Here is a 23,191-nt window from a genome sequence, read left to right as displayed (position 1 = left end):
AAACTGGCCAGTCCAACCAATCTGGGCCCAAAACCAGTCCAATGAGGGCCTAAAAACGAAATAGGCTAGTACGTTACAGAACCAGCCTATTTCACCGAACTTGCTAGTTCAAGACTAGTTCTGTTAAGTTTAGGTATGTTCTATGCTTAGAGCAATTTATTTCAATTTTCATAGTTAGCTCAATATCTTTTCCAAATTAGCAATCACATCAGCATTAAAGTAAATTGCAGATAGAACATAAACATAAATCACAGAAAACAAGCCAAGACAAGAGGACACAAGATGTGGCGCTAGCTAGGGACAAACCCCAATGTGGGGAAACCCTTGATCAATTCTTCTTATAAGTTCTTCAATAGTTCAGCAGAGAGAGAGAGAGAAAGAGAGATAGTACATTTACAACAGAAGTCAACACTTTGACTTATCCAGATAAGAGCATAGATCATCTCTAAGAAGATAACACATGAGATCAGTTGAAGACATGTTGCTTCAACTGATTCTCCAAGGTGACTCCTTCACCTATCATAGTGTTGCATCTCATCATCATGCTGCACCTCACCGTGCTGCACCATGCTGCACTGCTGTCACATGTGCCATTGTAGAACCATGTTGTCATACAACATGTCTCATGTGCTTGCCACAACTATCCATGCTGCCCATGCTTGCCATGCTTGCCATGTTGCGTCATGTTGTCCATGCTTCTTGTCCCATTGTACCACTGCTGCACAATGTCATTGTTGTCCCATTGTGCCACTGCCTCATCATTGTGTTGTCCCATTGAACATTGTATCACTATATCATACCGCTGTCCCATTGAACATTGCAGCACTATATCATAGTGTTGTCCAAACATCTTACAATTTTCCCATTAAACATTGCAGCACTATATCATACTGCTGTCCCAACATCTTATAGCTGTCTCATTGAACATTGCAACACTATATCATACTGATGTCCCAACATCTTACAGTTGTCCCATTGAACATTGCAGCACTATATCATACTGTTGTCCCAACATCTTATAATTGTCCCATTGAACATTGCAGCACTATATCATACTGTTGTCCCAACATCTTACAGCTGTCTCATTGAACATTGCAGCATTATATCATTTTGCTGTCTCATGCATTTTAGCATCGCTATGTAGCCTTCCGTCCCATTTACTTTGTTGCACTAGTTAGCAACACCATGTAGACCAACTGTCCTATAGCCCAATTGTGCTATTTACTTTGCTGCTAACCACAACATTGTTGTTCCAATGTTGCCTTTACTGTTGCTTATATGGTGACTGGTTAGGGCATTTGACAACCCTTACACACCCAGCTATCTGTCCACAAACAGTAACATATTGCTTCTAATTTCCTCGGCCTGGTTGCTTGCTTATGGTGCACTTAACCATCTTGTCCCCACGCTGTCCCTACAGCCTCCACGATGTCCCTTTGATCCTTCATGTTGTGGCTAAGGCTCCACTGCCCACACAGCCCTTCACGCTGTCTAGGGTAGCCTCCAAGCTGTCCCTTTGACTCTTCACATCAACGTCCTCCTTCTTCTTGAGCCGCTTTAGGATAGCTTCATTAGGGCTGCCTTTAGGTCCTAGTGAGGGTTGCCTTTAGGTCTGCATTAGGGCAGCCTTTAGGTCTGCGTTAGTAGGGACCAGCGTATAGGTTTCGGGCTCCTCCTTGATAGCATTAGGGCTTTTCTTCATGACTGTGTCCTCTAGATTAGGGTAGCGTATTTATTTTTGACTATAGTAGGGCAGCTTCTTATCCTCCAACATCTAGGGCTTCCACTCCTAGATTTCTCTTCCACTAAAACCCAAGACAAGTGGAGAGAAATCAAGATAGAAGTGTGTGTGAGAAATGACTCTCAATTCATCTCCTTTTATATTAAAACGTTGAGCACATGTGGGGTTTATTTGGTCGCTGGCTGACCTTGACGGATTGTCTTATAACACAAATAAATTCGTAACTCCATGAATACTTATTGGAATCGGATGATGTTTAGATCAATCCTACACCTCTCGATGAGAGGGATCCAAGAAAAATATCAGCTGCCATAAATAACATGACCCACATGGAGTTTGGACCTAGTTGCCAATTTTAACAAGTTCCATACGGTCCGTATCCGCGCGGGCCTTAAAAAAATGCAAATCTTTTTACTTCTAATTTCTTTTTTTTTTGTTTTCTCACTACTAATTTTTCCCTAGACCCCCCTAAAACTATTTAAACACACCCACCCCTCTCTTTAACTCACACAATTCATTTGAGTCTTTTAAAATTCTTGAGCTAAGTTTTGTGAGGAGAATCTGGAGAGTTTTTTGCAAGGTTGTTCTAAGGGATTTTTTTTTTGCAGATTTGAAAAGTTGATTGGAGTTTTGGAGAGTTGTTGGACTAATTATTAAGGGATATTTTGGAGTTGCTTCAAGAATTTTCTTTTCCCAAAGATCTTTGGGTGTTGTTGTGGTTTTTGGAGTTGGTTGAAGGGACATTTTTTCGATTTTGTGGGGGTTGCTACAGAGCTAATTTGGGAGGATTTTGGAGCTAATTTTCTTCAGAAAATTTAAACGGAAATTCAAGCTATTTTTTTCCATCAATTATTGTTCTATTTTTCTACAAAAATTTTTCTTTTTTCATTAAAAATTTAAAAGCCATAGGGTTTTTATGTAGATTTTTAATTTTTCTTTGCAAAAGTTGTTTTGCCCCATCTTCTATTTTTTTCTCAACAATTGTTGTTTTGCAAAGTTATTTTGAGGGATTTCGTTGGTAGATTTGTAAGAGAGATTTTGGAGTTGATTGAGGGGTTTATTTTCTAATTTGTGGGAGCTTATTTTCTTCTCAAAATTTACGGATCTTCTCCAAGTATTTCATGGCTTCTATTCCTCTTTTATTTTCTCTTAAAAAAATTTCCCTAGAATTTTAAAAACCCTAGGATTTTCTATGCAGATTTTCATTTGTTGTTGTAGAAGTTGTCATCGCTGCCAAAAACTAGAATGATCTAAGTTGGGTTTACTTCCATTGAAATGAACAAGGGATAAAAATCTGCAACTATAAGGCAGTTAAAGGTGGGGGGGTCCATAGAATTAAAGAACACCTAGCACATTGTAGAGGGCAAGTAAAACCTTGTAAGAAGGTTTCTGATGATCTTAAAGCAAAGATGCTAAGTCTAATTGAAGCCTACAAACAAGAAAATGGAAAAGGCAAGATAATTAAAAAAGATATAGGAAAAAGTCAAAAGGATGATGTTGTTCTAAGTGACCCTGATTTTGAAGAATGTACGCCCATTTTGAATATTCCATTAGTTTTCCGGTTAGAGTTGGAGAGGGCACTTTTGGCCCTAGTTCAACTGCTTTGAAGAGGACAACAACTCGTAAAGGGATTGACTCCTCCTTTGTACTCCGCACCACCCCTAGTTCTCAACCCACCATTGATGTTAAATGGAAAAAGATAAAGGAGGTTGCATATGAATGCATTACTAGATGGTGGTATGATGCAGACATACCTTTTAATGTTGCTAATTCTGCATATTATTAGTCTATGATTAATGTTATAGCTTCATATGGAGCAAGCTTCAAAGGCCCTATCTTTCAAGATATCAAGCGAGTATCTTTCACAGTTCAGGCAATCATGGACCAAAACAGGGTGCACAATTATCTATGACGGATGGATTGATGATAGATATAGCACCATATTAAATTTCTTAATTGTTTCTCCAACAAGCACTATGTTTTTCAAAACTATTGATGTGTCTGATTAGGTGAAGGATGCACAATTACTATTTCATCTTTTGGATGAAGTAGTTATGGAACTAGGGGTTGAAAATGTTGTATAAGTTATCACAGATAATGCCTCCAGCTATGTTGCAGCTAGAAAGATGTTGGAAGAAAAACACCCCACCATTTGGTGGTCTCCATGTGCAGCCCATTGTTTGGATCTCATGCTTGAGGATATTGGCAAAATTGAGTGGGTGAAGAAGTGTGTGGATGAAGTGAAATCCATAACTAGGTACATCTACAACCACTCATGGTTTTTGAGCCTTAGAAAGCACACTAGGGGTAAAGAGCTTATTCGATCAGTCATTACATGATTTGCAACAAACTTTCTTTCATTGCAATCCTTTGTTCAACAAAAATCCAACTTGAGGAAGATGATTTTCTATGATGAATGGAATGAATCTCAGTGGAGCAAAAAGGCTAAAGGGAAACAGATAGTTGACCAAGTATTTGACAAAAAATTTTGATCAAAAGTAGAGGAGATTGTGCTATTTAGTGAGCCTCTCATGAGAGTTTTGCAAATGGTTTCATATAAAGCATAAGTACATTCCTCTATAGAGAATCATTGATGAAAGAAGGAACAAACAACTCCATAGACCTTTACATGCAACTAGCTACTACATAAGTCCAAGGTATGTAATTTTGAATTTCAGTGCTTATAGCTTATAACTTATAACTTTTGTCATTCATTACTAATTAAAAAAGATTTACCAAATATTCGAAATTGGTTGATGAATACTTTTTTGTTTTCTGAACTTTGAAGGTACCATTTGATCCAGGTGGATGTTGGTGGCCACCCGCCTATTCCACTTGGACCCCCACTATTTTCTCTTTCAGTTTTACAGTTTCCTTCATTGTAGCACAAGTTACTATTTTTGGCAGTTTTTCGAGTGTTGAACTTCCGAAGCCATTTTGAGGCCCTAAACGGCGTTTTTTGGGAAAACCAGAACAAACATAAGTCTTCGAATAATGTTTGCCATACAAAAGTTGTAGTCCTCAGATAGATCTTTCTAACGAGGTATTGTGCGCATCAAACAAAGATCGTATGCCAAAGTTAAGACCCTGAGAAATCGATGTACCAATTTTCCCACACGAGGCCCATAGTTTTGGCATTTTATCTCCTAGGGTTAGGTTTTTGTATGTTTAGAGTTTTCATTGTTTCTCAATAATAAATAGGTCTTCAAGCCTCATTGTAACACAGTTCAAAGGCATGTAGCCGCCACATCTCTTCTTAGAGATAAGCTACCATAGTCTGAGCTAGTTTATTTCCATTTTGTTTGTAAGCTTATTTCAGTATTTGATATTAATGAAATGAAGTGTTATTTTTGTTGCATCTCTGTATTTATGGTTATATCTGTAATTTGTTGCATTCCTATTTAAGTTCGGATTAGTGGTATCAAAGCAGTTTGCTCTTTCTCGGTTTTTCTTTGCATGTCCCCAACGAGGTCGGGATATAAGGAGTTAGGGCTTGAATTGGTCGAACCTTTGCAAGACCAACCTCGCAAACCCCGACGACCTCCCATGGCGGAAGAGAAGAAAGACGAGGGGGCAAGAGATCCTTTCAAAATCTTGCTCGAAGAAGCCCTCGAGCGACAGAGGAACACAATGATGGACAACTTTGTCCAGATCCTTCAGCGATTACCCGAAGGCAACACATCTCCTTCCAGCAGCCACTCTGGAAGCGCCACACCCTTCAAGGTACAAGTTAACTTTGACATCCGCATATTTGAAGGTCAGATAGAAGCGGACGTCGTAGATAAATGGTTAAATATGCTAGAAGAATATTTTTCTATTCATGGTTTTTCCAACTGGGAAAAGATTACTTTTGCACTTCTCAAAGTCACCCCCCACATCAAGGACTAGTGGGAAACCTACTGTGAGAAGGATGAAAGTACACCCTTATTTTTTCAGCCGCACCCACTTGGAATTCGTTCCAGGACGCCATCAAGGAGTAGTACTACCCTGTCGGGAGCTATGAGGATAAATACATAAAGTGGACCATGCTGCGGCAGGGAAGGGACCAAGACATGCCAGAGTTTACCAATGTTTTTCATACCCTTCGCACAAAGCTGGGTATCAAGGATTCTGAGCGACATTTGGTAGTCAAGTACCACGGCTGTCTACACAGGTACATCCAGGACAAGATGGAGTTCCTGGACATCTCGCTCGGCATGGTGTACTGATATGCTATCAAGATTGAGCAGAATTTTAAACAAAAAAAACGAGACTTTGGATCTACGAATACAAAGTAAGGGAAAGGTGCCCCCAAACCGCAGAACAAAGGACAAAGCCAAGGCGAGGTGACCCAAGATAACCAGCTGAAGTCGCAAGCAAAGAACAACACCATGAAAACAAGGACACGGGAAAGTGGTGTGAGTTCCATAAGAGCCCCACTCACAACATAATTGAGTGTCGAGCCAAGAAGTCACTGGTGGTCGAGCTGAAGGCTTCTGAATCAGACAAATGTTCCAACTCTGAGTCAAAACCCAACAAGGGGAATGACAAAGGGAAGCAGATCATTGAGACAGAGTCCAGTGCCACTGTGGCCACCACCAAGATCCATAAGATTGAGCCTGAAGATCCAAAGGAGAGGAAACACCTCTTCCACTCACAGATGTGAGTGAAGGGTTCTCCGCGATAGTTCATTGTCGATAGTGGGAGCCAAAAGAATCTCATTTCAGCAGAGGTCGTGAAGCGGTTGGGCCTACCAACTACATCACATCCGCACTCGTACACCATCGGGTGGCTTCACCAAGGAAGAGATCTTCACGTCAGCCAACAATGTCACCTTCCCTATAGCATCAAGCCCTTCAAGGATGAGGAACTGTGTGATGTTGCTCCTCTTTAAGTTTGTGATGTATTATTAGGACAACCATACTTATGGAAGCGACATATTGTATATGAGTTTAGACCTCGCTTTGTTATTAATTCTTTGGGTAATACGTTATACAGGATACCGGAGGTAGCCCCACCTACTGCCATCTTTTTGATCTCTGCTAAGCAATGCAGTAAGATCATCTCCTAGATTGGGAAATTTGTTTTCTTTTTTATTTGCTCTCAAAGTAAGGGGAAGATCGTAGCCACATCCATGGCGCCCAGGAAGGATTCCTCTGCACAGCAGAAGCAGGTGGATACGGTCGTGGAAGAATATAGGGACATCTTCTCCTCACCCAGAGGGGTACCCTTGCATTGTCAGGTCAAGCATTCGATCGATCTAACTCCCGAAACACCTCTACCTACGTTACCGGATCCGCGGGGGTCAAGCGGTGAAACCTCGGATCCCCGAATCCGAAACTGGTACGGATACGGATACGGTGGGATCCGTACGATCAGTTAACAAAATGTATGTCGCAGTTCAAGTGGGTTTGGATCCTCAGTTAACAGCTGATCCAACTCAGCTAATTGAAATTTTATTATCGTTTAACTTCTAGTTTCACTCCTAGTTTAGCTGCAAGGAATTTTATAAAAAGGCGACAGTGAAATCGATTTTGGCGTGGGCGAGTCTCGTTGGCAGCGTCGTGGGAGAGCAGGCATCTGTGCCGCGTGTGAGAGCAGGCATTTGTGCGGCTTCTCTGTGCGGCGTCGTGGGTCAAGCTGTGTGGCGTTCTCTGTGCAGCGTGTGGGTCGAACAGAATCGAGGCAGCGTTGGCGTCGTGTGTCTCCACTGTCCAGTTCTCCGCACACGTCGTGTGTCGGGCAGAGCAACAGCTGTGGGCGTCTTGGGTCGGCCCACAGAGTTGCAGGCGGTAAGTTTTATTTGGTTAAAAATCATAGTATTTTTTTTTATGCGTTACGACTCATGGACCATAGGTTATATTTTTGTTTTATGCGTTATTTTTTTTATGCGTTATGGGCCATAGGTTATATTAGTATAAAATTGGGCTGTAAGTTATAAATAAAATTAAAAGCCGTAACTTGTAAGTTGAAAATAAAAATTAAAAATATATTTTATGTTTATAATTTTTTTTTCCGGGGAAAATAGAGTTCGTAATTTCTATTATGGAGTAAGTAATAGAGATTACATGTTGTAGATGCCAAGGCATATGCATATGTGTGGTATTGACCACAGTTCTGAAATGTTACAAAAAATACAATCAGTAGGTGTCTCTTGGATACGAAAGGACTGTATCCATACAGTATAAACAGAAATATAACTTAGAGTTCAGTAGAGAAGCATAGAGTGAGGTATAACCTCCGGTCATGTACTGAAACAAAAATAACAGTGACTGTCATGTAAAGCCGATATGTACAATAAGTTCTGTATATCCAAAATCTTTAGATGGGGAGGTCGCCCCCTTGTTGGAGACCATCAATATACGGACGATGATAAAACCTGTGCATCCCATCTGGACTGTATTCTTCAATCATCCAATCACCTAAAGGCCGATCCGCCGCTTCTTTCGAGAGCCGGTCAGCAGTTGAATTTCTTTCCCTGTAGATATGAGAAACAGTGATCCGGTCAAAAAATGTTTTGAGAAAAACAATTTCTTCCAAGATATGTTTCAAAGAATAAGTATGACAGACAGAATTATTATTGGCCCAGTCAATCACTATCTTTGAGTCTCCAAATATTTGTATTTGTCGATAATTTTTAGATAGTGCAAAGTATAGAAGATGTCTCAGTGTGATAAGCTCTGCATGATTATTGGTGCCCCTCCCGAGTCCCAATCTCAGGTGGAAAAAATGTGTATCAGTAACATGAAAAAGAATACCCCCGCCACAACCGCGATCCGATGCGGCCCCATCAAAATAGGCCCAAGGCATGTCTCTGTTGATGATTTCGGGCACAATATGTCTGGGAGGATTTGGTATCGACTCAAAAGGGATTTCTGAGTAGGCAGCGCAAATGGTGGGCGAAAGGAGCTGCCAGTTGACCCTACCCTGCTCGAATATAATATTGTTGCGATTGATCCAAATATACCAAGACACAACAAGAGGTAGATTCCTAGCCTTTTCCGAGGGCACGACAGTCCACCAGTGCGCCCAGGCAGCTTGTAAGTCATTTGCCTGCCAGACAGTGGGGATATTGAGGGTCTGGGTAACCTGCTGCCAGATCATACCAGTGGTCTCGCAAGTCATAAAGAGATGTGTTGTAGATTCCTCCGCCTGTCTGCACAGAACACACCAGTTCGGACCCGCGAAAGCTCTTTTTTTAAGGTTGTCCCCAGTAGGTATTTTATTTGCCAAAATATTCCACATTAATAGTCTGGTCCTAGGCTGAGCGTGTAGCTTCCAGATATCCGACCACCAGCTATTGAGGGTTCCAGGCTGTCTGTCTTCAATGAGCTTAATGTATCCAAGCTTAGGAGCATAAGAGCCAGATTTGGCCGGTGCCCATATAAGCTCATCATCCATCTCATGTAACTTGATATGAGATTCTGTGAGTGCCTGTGTGTATCTTTGCCAATTATCAGACCAAACATCAGTCAGCTGCCACAGTGGGTCCGTGACCCATGCCTGAGAGAAAATGGTGGATCTGTGTGGATCACCAACTTGAGCCAGATATTTGATGCCCCTATCATTGAGGTGACGGATAAGGTCGTCCGGCAAGAGGTGAGCGTTCCCAGACCCAGTCCATGGATCAAGCCCAATTCGAACTTGAGTACCATTCCCAATTTTCCATAACAGATTATCCTTGATGAGAGGCAGAGCTTTGAGGGTAGCTCTCCAAATAGCAGAAACACTCTGTTGGTTCCATGAAGGTCTGCGGAGCCAATCAATGATGTTGGATGGCCAGATGTATTTATAATGAATGACTTCAGCCCATAAACTATCCATCTTAAGTAGAGACCAGCCCTGTTTTGCTGTTAAGGCATGAGCAAATTCAGAGAGGGATTTAAGTCCCCATCCACCCCATTTCTTGGGCATGGATACAAGAGACCATCTTGTCCAAGCAAATACCCTACCCTTTTTATTTCCATTCCACAGGAATCTGTAACAAAGTTGTTGAATTTTTTGTAAGATGCCCTTTGGAATCCATGTGAGGGACATCCAATACACAGGTGTGGCCTCCAGTACAGACTTGATCAACTGTAGTCTGCCTGCTTTTGATAGAAAACGATGGTACCAGCCTGTGATCCTTCTTTCAATTTTGTTGACCAGCCAAGCCCAATGTTCCGATTTATATCCATCCGGTCTTAATCTGAAGCCAAGATATTTAATGCCTTCTAAAAGGTTATTTTCCAGATATGGGAAAAATTGTTCAGCCAATAAGGATTCCTGTTGTGTACATCTCGTCAAAGATCTGGTGGACTTGTCCCTATTAATCTCCATGCCCGTGGCTTTACAGAAGAGAAGGAGAATGTGATATAGAGCAGTACTATCTCTGATGCTGCCATTGAGGAAGATAAGAATGTCGTCTACAAATAATAAGTGTGTTATGGTGAATTGATCAGTAATCTTGATGCCGCACAGCTCCCCATTCCGTTTTGCATCCACAATGAGCCTACTTAGGCCCTCCATAACTATTAGAAAGAGTAGTGGAGAAAGAGGGCATCCTTGCCGGATACCTCTGTTGATGAAGAATCGATCAGAGGCTGCGCCATTTATAAGAATGGCGAAAGAGACAGAGGATACACATCCCATGATCCAATTGATAAACATATGAGGAAAGCCTAGATGGGTGAGTATCATTTTCAGATATAGCCAGTTGACCTTATCAAAAGCCTTTGAGAGGTCAATTTTTAAGGAAACTCCTTTTAGGTTCTTCAACTTGATAGAGTGTAATGTTTCCTGGGCAGCACCAATAGCTTCTTGAATATGGCGATTTTGAAGAAAAGCAAATTGTTCAGCAGATATATGGGAGGAGAGGATCGGCTTGATACGATTTGCAATGATCTTGGCAATAATTTTATAGAGGCAGTTACAGAGGGATATAGGCCGAAAATCATTGAAGGATGTTGGATCATCGGATTTGGGAATCAAGGCTATGAAGGTCTGGTTCATAGGAGGGTGGATGTGCCCCGAGATCCGGCTTTCCTCAACAACCGCTAAAAGATCCTCTCCCAGCAGATCATAGAATGCCAGGTAGAATTCAACAGGCCAGCCATCCGGTCCCGGGCTCTTGTCTCGCTTGAACCATTTAAGGGTACATTCCAGTTCCTGTGCAGAGACAGGATTTGTAAGGTCTCCAATGTCATCCTGATCAACGAACCGAGGGAATTTTTCTGCAACTCTAATGATATCTGGAAGGTTTATATCATTCGGAGCCGTAAAGAGCCTCTTGAAATGTGAAACCCCTATACCTGCCAGTTGTTGGTGTGTGGTAGCCCAACCTCCTGTTTCCAATGGAAGCCTCCAGATGGTATTTGTAGCCTTTCTGCCATTTGCCATGTTATGAAAGAATTTAGTGTTACAGTCCCCTTCTTTGAGCCAAATGGCTCTGCTTTTAAGTCTCCACTGCTCCTCCTTTTCTTGTTGAATTTTTGCTTTGATCTCAAGCAATTGTTGTAGGGAGGTTTTGGAGGCTTCCGAGAGATATCCCGCCCCCTTCTCATCAGTCAATAAGGCAATCTGTGCTTCGGTATCTTGCAGAGTCTGTTCATCCCTGTGCCTCTTTGATTTCGCCCAGTGCTCGGTTAAGCCTGTGAGTTTTCTGAGTCTCTCACAAAAATCAGAGGCTTTTCTCTGTTCCCGTAAAGGGGGCTGAGTTGCCCAGAAGTCCGAGACCATCTTGATATAATCCGGTTCTTTTAGGTGCCCGGCAAAGAATTTAAATGGAGACCGAGGCTTCGAGTTATGCTGACTGATCTGTAGGAATATCGGATGGTGGTCAGATAGCCCCCCTGAGCCCACCCATTGTCTGTAAAGGGGGCAAATCTGAATGAGTTCCTGATGCATCATAAATCTGTCCAGACGCCGCCCCAGAGCAGCCTCACCAGTACGCTGATTGTGCCAGGTAGGTAGCTTCTTGTTCATGGGGATGTCCACAATATGGTGTGAGTCGAGGAGCAATTGCATTTGATCCACAATGGGATCACAATGGTCATTATGTCCCCAGGACTCACCAGCTCCCAAAGAAAAATTGAAATCCCCCCCCAATATAGTATGCTGAGTAATGTGGCCACCATTGAGAAATTCTTGCCAGAAGGGTAGACGATTCTGGTTTGGCCCATAAATATTGATGATCCTGATTGGTAAACCCAGTTCACCTAGGATAATGTCCATGCCAAGAAAACCTCTGCCCCCCCAGGCCTAAAGGGGCCTACAATTCCGAGGGTTGATACCAATGAGAAGTCCACCAGATCTCCCACACGCATCTAGTCCATGCAGGGTCCATCCAGGGAGCAGGGATTGCAAGCAACGCACCGCCGCCTCAGCCGAGCAAAGAGTTTCTTGGAGGAAAATGATATCACATCGAGAGACCAGAAGAAGTCTCTTCAGAGCCACACGCTTTTTGGGGTTGGCTAATCCCCTGCAGTTGAAAGAGAGCCAGATCATGGATCACCACAGGTCATGGGCTCGATAGCTCTAAGTGCCCGTTCAATAGTAACCTGTCGCCCCATGGCGACATCAGCAACAGCATGTAGCTTTGCCGAAGATAAATGAGAGGGTCGACCACGCTTCAGTTTAAGATGGCGTCCAGGGGATGATCCCAGACCCAAGGTGCAGGGGCGAGCTCGAGGTCTAAGATGGTAGTGGTGTGAGCCGGATGCACCCGGAGAGGATGGGGTGTCCGAGCCACCCAAGATCAGATTGTGTGAGGGAGGGGTGGTGGAGAAGGTGGGTGGAGGAGGGGCAATGGTACAGAGAATGGAAGGAATAGACGCATTAGCAGATAGTGGATCATGAACAGATGAATGAACGAATGAATGCATGTTCATAGAAAAAGACTGTGAGAAAGTGGGAATGGAATCATTACCCGGTCGAGAGAGAGCAGTCGCCGCAGGTTGAGAAGCATTGACAGCAGTCTTTGAGCGTGTCCTCGGCGGTCCAGAAGCAGCCAGGTCCTTCTTGCGTGCAACTTTTGAAACGCTGTCCCCTTTCTTCATGGAAGGGTTCTCCTGATGGTTCTGTGCCTGCTCCATAGGGATGTTGTCTCCCTCATGGTGAATTTCAGTGGCCGGTTGGCGAAGTCCCTTAGCTTCCTCAGTATTCACCTTCAAGATCAAAGGGCAATCCTTGTAGAGGTGGCCAACTTTGTGGCACCTGCGACAGCGGTAAGGAACTCCTTCGTAATCTAGAGGCTGCTTGCGTGAAACGTGATTGTGATGCAGAGTAATTTTTTCCACCAATCCGGGCCTGATATCCATATGGACTAGGATTCGAGCCATAGTCCTATTTCCAGTCTTCTCATATGACCTGTCGTGCTCCAGATAGGTACCCAGAGTGTCCCCAATTAATTTGAAGGTGTACAGGTTCCAGAATTGCCATGGTAGCCCCGACAGATGCACCCAAATGGGTCCTTCCCCCAATTTTTCACGTTCAGGATCGAAGAGGGGATCCCATCGCTTGAGTAAGACCGGGGCGAGCTCAATGTGCCAAAATTGGGATAGAACCCACTGTGTGTATGCCGGCTTCTGAAAATGGAGAGCGAACCAGCCTCTAGTGAGCACCATTACCTCTGGGAGTTCTTTGAAGTAGGGTCCCCATATCTCTTCCACCCAAAGTTTGAGTCGCGCTGCAGAGTATGTTCGGCCACGAACTCTACCAACCAGAACCTTGTTGGCGGCGTCCATAACATCCGGAAGAGGAGCTTCCGGCCCGATGTTGATGATATAGTCCGGGTCGATAGAGCGGTGACAGCGGCCCTGCGGAACTTTCTCTGAGCGTCTGCCGAAAGGAAATCCCCTCAGAGAATTTCGGCACGGGTCCGAGGTGCTGTGCTGGGCGGATGCTGCGGAGCGTACCGGCAGAGACGGAGTGTTGAAAGCCCCGAAGAGAATCGGAGTGCGGGGAGAGGTGTAGCTGGTACCAGGGATGAGCAATGCGGGGGGAAAGGTGGAATGATGCTGCGCCAGCGGCATAAATGATACGGAAGGAGAGTGAGAGCTCGATGGGGGGGGGCGGAGGGAGCGAAAGCGGAGGGGGCGGAGCAGTAACAGGTCGAGCGAGATATTGCAGAGGGACGTCAGGGATAGGGGAGCTGAGGAAGCAGGTGCCCAAGAGGTGAGCCGTCGCAGGGGAGAGGGGAGGGCAGTCGAGGGGCGAGGAATCCACAGGAGGTAGAGCCGGCGCCTTGTTTTTTTCGGAAGCGGACAGATGTGGCAGATGAGACGGAGCACCCGTCGATAAACCAAGTGCAACGCTCCGCGGCAGCATATGAGGCGACCTTGAATGTGCCCAGATGGCTTGATGCGGCATGGGGTCCGCTTCGTAATCGACAAGCTCCTCGTCCCCCATCCTAAACTGTCGGTAGCGAGGCGGAGACGGGGTTCGAATCGGGGTCCGTTCGCGGGAAAGGAGGATAGGTCAGAGCGACAGAGAATGCACAGGGGGGACCGCAGGTAGAAACCAAGACCCGAGAAAACCGAGAGAGATGCCGCGTCTATGCCGACCGTTTACACAGAAACCGGATTCCATACCTGCTAACCGCCATGGCCCAAAAATCTGCAGAAAACCCTAGCTAGGGTTCCACCATCCCTGCGAGCTTTTATCACCTTATTTTTTGTTATTTAGAGCATATCTCTGGTTGTTTATAATTTTATTTTAATAATTATATCAATTATTTAATGTGTATTGTTTTTTATTAATATTTATTAATTTATTAGTTTTTAAATTATGTATATATATAATTATTTATTTATTTAAATTTTAAATTATTTATTATAAAATAATAATTTAGAATTTTATATTTTTTTTTTAATTTTATTTTTAATAATTATATCAATTATTTAATGTGTATTGTTTTTTTATTAATATTTATTAATTTATTAGTTTTTAAATTATGTATATATATAATTATTTATTTATTTAAATTTTAAATTATTTATTATAAAATAATAATTTAGAATTTTATATTTTTTTTGTAATTTTATTTTACTAATTTATATCAATTATTTAATATGTGTATTGTTTTTTAATTAATATTTAAATTATGTATATCTTTTTTGTAATTTTATATTCTATATTAGGAATAGCAATTTAGAATTTTGTTTTGAGAATGACAATTTTATTTGGTTATCAACGCAGGTGTGATAAACATGGAACCATTACAACATGAATCTAGTGAAGGAATAAATGTCAATACAGATCCAAGATCTCCTTTATGGCAGTATGTGGAAATTCTTGGCAAAAACTCTGGTGGTGGTTCGTACAAATGGAGATGTAGTGAATGCAATAGCATTCGAAATGGCTCATACACTAGGGTGAAGGCCCATCTCACTGGGCAAACTAACACAGGTGTGTTAGTATGCAATGGTCCAAATGGTCTAAATGGCCAACCTGGGACAGGTTTGAGTCCTGCAAAAGTTAAGTTTTATGCATCTTTGCAAGATGTTGTTGATAGGAAATTCAGCAAGGGAAAACTCCCTGTGCAAGCCTCTACAACCAAGTCTTCATTGCCATCTACACCAGCTCTCACAAGTAATAAAAGGTCTACTCTAGGACCTCTTGAAGCAGCATTCAATAACCAGGGTAGAGAAGTTGCAGATGAGCATGTTGCTCGTTGCGTCTATGCAAATGGCCTAGCATTCAATTTGGTGCGCTCTCCTTATTGGCAACAAATGATTAAAGCAGTTAATGAAGCACCAAAAGGATACAAGAGCCCCGGGTATGAAAAGGTACGCACCACTTTGTTAACATCAGAAAGAAAATTTGTGGATAGACAATTACAATCAATCCGTGATACATGGGCAGAAACAGGGGTGTCCATCATTTCTGATGGATGGAGAGACCAAAGAAATCGCCCTTTAATTAATGTTATTGCAATTTGTCCCCAAGGAGCAATGTTTTTGAAGGCCATTGATTGTAGTGGAGTGGAAAAAGATGCAACGTTCATCTCGACAATTCTTATTGATGCAATAGAAAGTGTGGGGTCACAAAATGTTGTCCAAGTTATCACAGACAATGCAAAGGTTTGTAGAGTAGCAGGCCTGATTGTGGAGGGTCAATACAATCACATATTTTGGACTCCATGTGCAGTGCATTCATTGAACCTTATGCTAGCCAAGATTGGTGAAATTGAGTGGATCAATGAAATATATGTAGCATTAAAGGAGATCCAAATGTTTATCACCAATCACTCAATGTCCCAAGCCATATATCGGAGTTTTGCAAAGTTTGAGCTACTAAAGTTACTCCAATTTTAATCAATGTTATGCATTATGAGTTCTGAATTTTAATGTTCAATTTATATTATGTCTGATTTAAGATTTTACTTTTCAATATGTTTATGTAGGTTGCCGAAACTCGTTTTGCTTCCCACACTTTAGTCATAAAGAGGCTTTTGGAGGTCAGACAAGCATTACAGGCAATGGTCATTGACCCTCTTTGGGAATCATGGAGGACTTCAACTTCTGATAGAGGACAAAGAATAAAGTATATCATTCTTGATGATGCATGGTGGGACAAGGTCCAATACCTTTTGCAGTTCACAGAACCAATTCTAACCATGATTAGGGCATTTGACACAGATATGCCTTGCTTGGGGGAAGTCTATGAAAACATAGATAGTATGTTGGAGAAAATACGGGAAATTATCAAGGCAAGTGAGAATGACCCCTTTGAAGTATTTTACAATGAAGTGAAAGACATAGTTACAAAAAGGTGGAACAAAATGACCACACCATTACACCTTTTGGCATATGCTCTACACCCCAAATATTACCATTCCAAAATATTGTCTTTACCTGGTAGAGCAACACCAAACAAAGATTCTGAAGTGGTACAGGGATATAAGACAACTTTGAGGAAAATCTATAGGGAAGTTGGAATTGCAAAGGATGTACGTGAGGAATTTGGAGCATTTGTACAATCCACTGGGATCTTTTCAGGTCCAATAGCCATGGACGATCGAGGGAATATGGATCCTATTACTTGGTGGGGCTTCCATGGTGGAGATAGCACTTATCTCTCAACCCTAGCCACGAGGTTGTTATCACAGGTTGCCAGTTCCTCATCAGCTGAGAGGAACTGGAGTACATATGGCTTCATCCATTCGGTAAAGAGAAACAGATTGGGAGCAACGAAGGCTGAGGATCTTGTATATGTCCATTCCAACCTTCGCCTTCTATCACATTCTACTTCAGAGTATAAAAAAGGTCCAAATAGGATGTGGGATGTGGAACCTAAGATATCTGACTTGAACATGACATTGAATGCCATGACTCACCTTAATCTACTTGAGGATGCTACACAACCACTTCCTACTTCTACAACAACTTCTAACATTCCTGATGCATGATCGTCTATTCATGATGTAGAGTTGCAATATGTAGATGATGATGATGTAGACCCATTTCATGATTTGTCGACACACCTACTCTATATTATCATATTAATAAAGTGATCATTGATGAAATATTCATTTTGTTTTTACTACTATCATCTTTTTATGAGGCAGATGCATCGAAATTGTCTAATAATTTTAGTTCTAATGTTGTGATTCATGAATGGTTTTGATTTTAAACATCAAATGTACTTTTTAAAATTTGAAAAAATATTATTATATATTTTTGTACTTTCCATATCCTCACCGTATCCGAATCCTGGCTTTTCAAAAATCCAACGGATCCGTATCCGTCTCCTGGTAACTTAGACCTCTACCCAACGGGCCGATATATCGTCGCTCCATTCTGGAAAATGAAGAGATCAAGCTACAAATCTAGGAGTTGCTGCAAAAAGAGCACATCTGACCAAGTTCCTCGCCTTGTGGGAGCCCGATTGTACTTGTATAGAAGAAGGATGGGACCTGGAGGCTCTGCATTGATTATCGGGCACTAAACAAAATCACTGTCAGGAATAGGTATCCAATCCCACGAATTGATGACCTTCTGGACCAACTCAAGGGGCCAAGTATTTCAACAAGATCGATCTAAAGTCTGGCTATCACCAGGTTCCAATAGAGCCCACAGATGTATGGAAGACTGCCTTCAAATCCAAGGAAGTCCTTTTTGAATGGTTGGTTATGCCCTTTAGGTTGACAAATGCCCCTGCTACTTTTATGAGGTTAATGGATGACAACTTGCGACCCTTCACCAACTCATTCGTGTTTGTTGATCTGGACATCCTCATCTTCAGCAAGAGTTGGGAAGAACACTTGCAACACATTCAGCAGGTCCTTCAAACCCTTCAACAGCACAAACTGTGTGCCAACTTGGAGAAATGCACCTTTGGCATGAGCTAGGTCCAATATTTGGGTTACATCATAAATGAGCGTGGCGTGCATGTGGATCCGACTAAGATCCAAGTCATTCGGGATTGGCCAGCCCCGACCACTCTAATAGAGCTTCGCAGCATTTTAGGCTTGCAAATTTTTATCAGAGGTTTGTGTTGGGATTCTCCCATATCACTTGGTCTTTGAGTCAAATTACCAATGGTGAGGCGAAAGCAAAATTTTCCTAGTCTGAGTCCCAATAGAAGGCGTTCGTTGAGTTGAAGCATCACCTCTACTTTGCATCGGTACTCACACTATCAAACCTGCAACAACCATTTGAAATTGAGACAGACACATCCGACTATGCTATTGGTGCAGTCCTCACCCAACACAGGCATCCAATGGCCTACCATAGTGAGACACTTTCCGATACAATTCGGAAGTACCCCACCTATGATAAAGAGATGCATTCCATCATGCAGGCTTGTCGGCAATGGAAGCATTACATTCTGGGGAAGGAGACGGTCATCCACATCGATCACTGACCTCTTCAGTTTATACAGACACAAGGGAAGTTGCAAAACGATTGCCATCAGAAGTGGTCTACATATCTGCAATAATTCCACTTGAACATTAAATACAAAAAGGCCAGCACCAATAATGTTGCAGACTGCCTCAGCTGGCCCCTAGTTGTAGCACTGACTACTATTCTCAACTCTTGTGGCCACGAGACCTCTAGATGGCCGCAACTATACAAAAATGATCCAGAGTTCGCCTCCACATACCAGATGCTAGTAGATGGAAAGAAAGTTCCTAATTTCCACCTCCAAGACGCATTATTATGCTACTTGGGCCACCTTTGTGTTCCTTCAAGCAAGCGTGCCAAGCTGATTTGGGAGGTGCACTACAGTCGGGTCGCAGGACACTTTGGTGTGGAGAAAATTGTGGTTGTACTACAAAAGTACTTTTATTGGCCAAAACTTCGACTAGATGTTGGGAAATATATCAGATCCTACACTGCTTGCACCATCGCCAAGCCAACCATCAAGAAGCAAGGCCTGTACACTCCTCTACCTACTCCCAGCCAACCGTGGGAATCCATCTCCATGGACTATATGTCTGGCCTCCCTTCTACCAAGCATGGTAATGATTGTGTATTTGTGGTCGTGGACAAATTTTCTAAGATGGCTATATTGGCGGCCTGCAAGAAGAGTATCACAGCAGAGGACATTGCCAAATTCTTCTTTGAACGAGTGTGGGTACATTTTGGGATCCCACAGACCATTATATCAGATCGAGATAGTAGGTTCCTGAACACATTCTGGTCAAGCCTCTGAACACTATTGGACACCAAGCTCACCAAGTCGACTGCCTTCCATCCCCAGACTGATGGCCATACGGAGGTCGTCAATAGGATGATAGTGCCCATACTCTGCATGTACAACTCCAAGTTTCCATGAACCTGGGATGAGAGTCTTCCCTATTTGTAGCACAGTTATAAAAGAGCTCTCCATAGCTCGACTGGTAGCAGTCTCTTTCAAGTGAGTCTAGGATTTCAACCATTGTGTTTGATTGATGTTGCCATGCCTCGTGCGACTACACAGAGAGAATCGATACATGCATTGTCCGAGGCTGATAAAGCAACCAGATTTATTGAACGCATCCAACACATCCGCTAGCAGGTTCACGACATCTTGGAGAAGTCAAATGCCAAGTACAAGCAACGAGATGATCAACATCGGGTGCCACACAAGTTTCAGGAGGGCAACAAAGTTTGGTTGCATTTGTTGTTATGCTCTTAACCTGCAAGACGATACCCGAATAGCAAATATGCGAAGAAATATACCCAAAACATAGAACAATGAGAAATAACAAGTATTTTATTATTCAGAAAGCAATGTTCACATGCCTCTTCGAGGGGGCAACCTCCAATAGAGCTGAGCTCAATTACAAAATAAGACACCATGCTCCTCAAGGGGAGTCTCTATCCTTTATATAGGATTCATACATGCAATACCATGGGGCAATACCATGGTTCTTATTAATACCATCTATCTAATACCATGGCCCATTTGCAACTAACTGTGGTCCCTTCATTAAATGCGGGTTAACCACTTACAATTATTAATATGGGCTTTATTGACTCTTTACTTAATTATAACTATGACTCGATCCTTACATAAATAAGGGGGTTAGGGTTGGACCCTAACATGCCCTCCCCCATAAGAATAGCCTTGTCCTCAAGGCTGAAGCTGCGGAGATTGCTGAAGGATAGTAGCTGGTTCCCAGGTTGCATCTTCCGGAGAGGTGTCTTTCCACTTGATGAGGACTTCCTTGATCGTGCGGCCATGCAGGTGCCGCTCTCGTGTGTCAAGAACCTGTCCAGGTTGGAGCCAGATTGACCCTTCTTCATCCACTTCAGGTGGATTGGTTTGAATTCTGCAATGGTTCCCAATCACTTTCTTGAGGCATGAGACATGGAAGAATGGATGGATTTTTGCAGTGGGTGGCAAAGCTAGCTTGTAGGCGAATTCTCCAATGCACTGAAGTACTTGATACGGTCCGTAGAATTTTGGAGATAATTTCTGACAACCCTTGTCTTTGAGTGATGTCTGCTTTAATGGTTGCAGCCTCAAAAATACTTGATCCCATTTTTGAAATTGGCGTTCTGAGCGATGTTGATCTGCCTGTTGCTTCATTCGGTTTTGGGCTTGATGAAGATTCTCTCTAAGCTGGGCCAGCATGGTTGTGCGGTTCTATAGGAGTTGATCCACTGCTTGTACCTTCGAGCATCCCTTGATATAAGAAGTAAGGAAAGGAGGGAGTTGACCATAAACTGCTTCATATGGAGTCATTTTGGTGGTGGCATGATAGTTGGTGTTATACCACCATTCAGCTAGAGGTAACCACTGTACCCAGAGATGTTGCTTTTCTGAAGTGAAACACCTAAAGTAGGTCTCCAGACATTTGTTGACTGCTTCAGTTTGACCATCAGTTTGTGGATGATAGAAAGTACTGAGTTGTAGTTGGGTACCTTGTAGTCTGAAGAGTTCCTGTCAAAAGTTACTGGTGAAGACCGGGTCACGATCAAACACAATGGAAGTGGGCATGCCATGCAATTTGAAGATCTGATCCATGAAACATTGAGTGACCAAAGCCGGTGTAAAAGGGTGGGGTAGGGCGCAAAAATGAGCATACTTAGAAAGTCTGTCCACAACCACCATGATGACTGACTTGTTTCCTCACTTTGGAAGACCCGTAATGAAATCCATAGAAACCTCTGTCCAGATTAAGGCCGGGATGGGCAAGGGCTGTAATGTGCTTGGGGATTTGACTGTTTCTCCTTCGTGACGCTGACAGACGTCGCATTCAGCTACAAAAGTAAGAATGTCTTTTTTCATGCCTATCCAGAAAAATGATCTTCGAGTGCGAGCATACGTCTTCTGAAAGCTTGAATGCTATGCAGTGGGAGATGAGTGCAACTCCGCCAAAATGCGGCTTTTGAGGGTGGATGTTGGTGATATTACGACTATGTCCTTGTAGCGAAGAATCTCATCATGCCACAAGTAGCCCGCTGTGGAATTTGGATCCGCCTGCAGTTGATTAATGAGTTGGGAGAGCCAGGGATGTGAAAACCATTCCTTGCGAGCCTCTTCAATCCATTCTGGAATGGGAAGGGAAATTGCGAGCAGGGTACTTTCCTCCTCAAATTGGCGGGATAACGCATTTGCTACAATATTTTCGCACCCTTTCTTGTAAATGATCTTATAATCATATCCCAACATTTTTGTGAGCCATTTATTTTGTTGTGGCGAGTATAGGCGTTGCTCCAAAAAATATTTAAGGCTTTGATGGTCTGTGCAGATTTGGAAACGTCGCCCCAATAAGTATGGTCGCCAGGTATCTACTGCATGTAAGATGGCCATCATCTCCTTCTCATAGGTGGATTGTCCCAGATTCTTCCCACTTAGTTGTTGGCTCGTGAAGGCCAAGGGTCGACCTTCCTGCATTAAGACCGCCCCAATACCTGTACCAGAAGCATCACATTCAATCACACAAAAATTGGTGAAGTCGGGTAATGCTAAGACTAGAGTGGAACACATGGCATGTTTGAGAGCTATAAAACCTGTTGTGCTTCATCATTCCAGAGGAATGAATTTTTCTTAAGTTGAGTGAGGGGCCTGGCAATGCAACCATAATTGCAGACAAATTTGCGATAGTAGCCTGTGAGACCCAAAAATCCTCTCAAGCTCTTCAAGGTCTTTGGTTGAGGCCAATCCTGCATTCCCTGGATCTTTTTGGGGTCCACCCTGACACCTTCACGCCCCATAATGTGGCCCAAATACTCAACTTCTTCCATGCCAAAAGAGCACTTGGACATCTTGACAAATAATTTATGCTTGCGGAGGAGTTGTTAGAACAAATCTACATGTTGAAGATGTGTGGCCTAGGTGCGACTGTAGATGAGAATGTCATCAAAGAAAACAAGGACAAATTTTCTGAGATATGGTTTGGGCAGGTGGTTCATAAGGCTCTGAAAAGTAAATGGGGCATTACAAAGACCAAATTGCATGACCAGGAACTCATAATGGCCTTCATGAGTTCGGAAAGCAATCTTTGGAATGTCTACTTCTTTCATGTGAATTTGGTGATAGCCCGAGCGAAGTTCGAGCTTAGTAAAGAATTGAGCCCCATTTAGTTCATCCAGCAAATCATCGACAACCAAGATGGGAGATTTATCTTTGACGTCAACTTATTGAGGGCCCTGAAATCTGGACATATATGCCATTCCCCATCTTTCTTGAGCACCATGACCACTGGCGATGAATAAAGACTAATGTTGGGACGGATGACGCCTGCTCCCAAGAGTTCCTTGATGATTTTTTCAATTTCATTCTTTTGGGTGAACGGATATCTATATGGGTGCACATTTGGTGGTTGGGCCCCTGGGACCAAAGTAATGCTATGATCATGTTCCCCTCTCGAGGGTGGAAGTTCATGAGGCTTGTCAAAGACTAGCAGATGGTTGTTTAAGATCTGTTGCATCTCAGGATGAATATGAAGAGAATTGGATTCGAAGGCCTGGATGGCATTAAATTGGGCTATAACTCCATGGTGGCCCTTTTTTAACAATTTTTCCATCCAATGTGAGCTGATGATAGAGGGAGCTC

The 23,191-nt window shown here is 42.8% G+C and overlaps 1 protein-coding gene across 4 annotated transcripts in view; it reads right to left on the bottom strand.

Annotated features, from left to right (window-relative positions):
* Positions 1-23,191, bottom strand: part of LOC149226735 (uncharacterized protein At2g37660, chloroplastic-like) — a 126,517-nt gene that overhangs the window by 89,999 nt on the left and 13,327 nt on the right. The window lies entirely within an intron of this gene.

Source organism: Pinus tabuliformis, chromosome J, assembly GCF_031772625.1.
Source record: "Pinus tabuliformis cultivar Carrire ecotype Pingquan chromosome J, CPIR1, whole genome shotgun sequence".
Lineage (NCBI taxonomy): Eukaryota > Viridiplantae > Streptophyta > Pinopsida > Pinales > Pinaceae > Pinus > Pinus tabuliformis.
The sequence above is the reverse complement of the archived record's forward strand: the minus strand, read 5'-3'. Positions and strand labels throughout refer to the sequence as shown.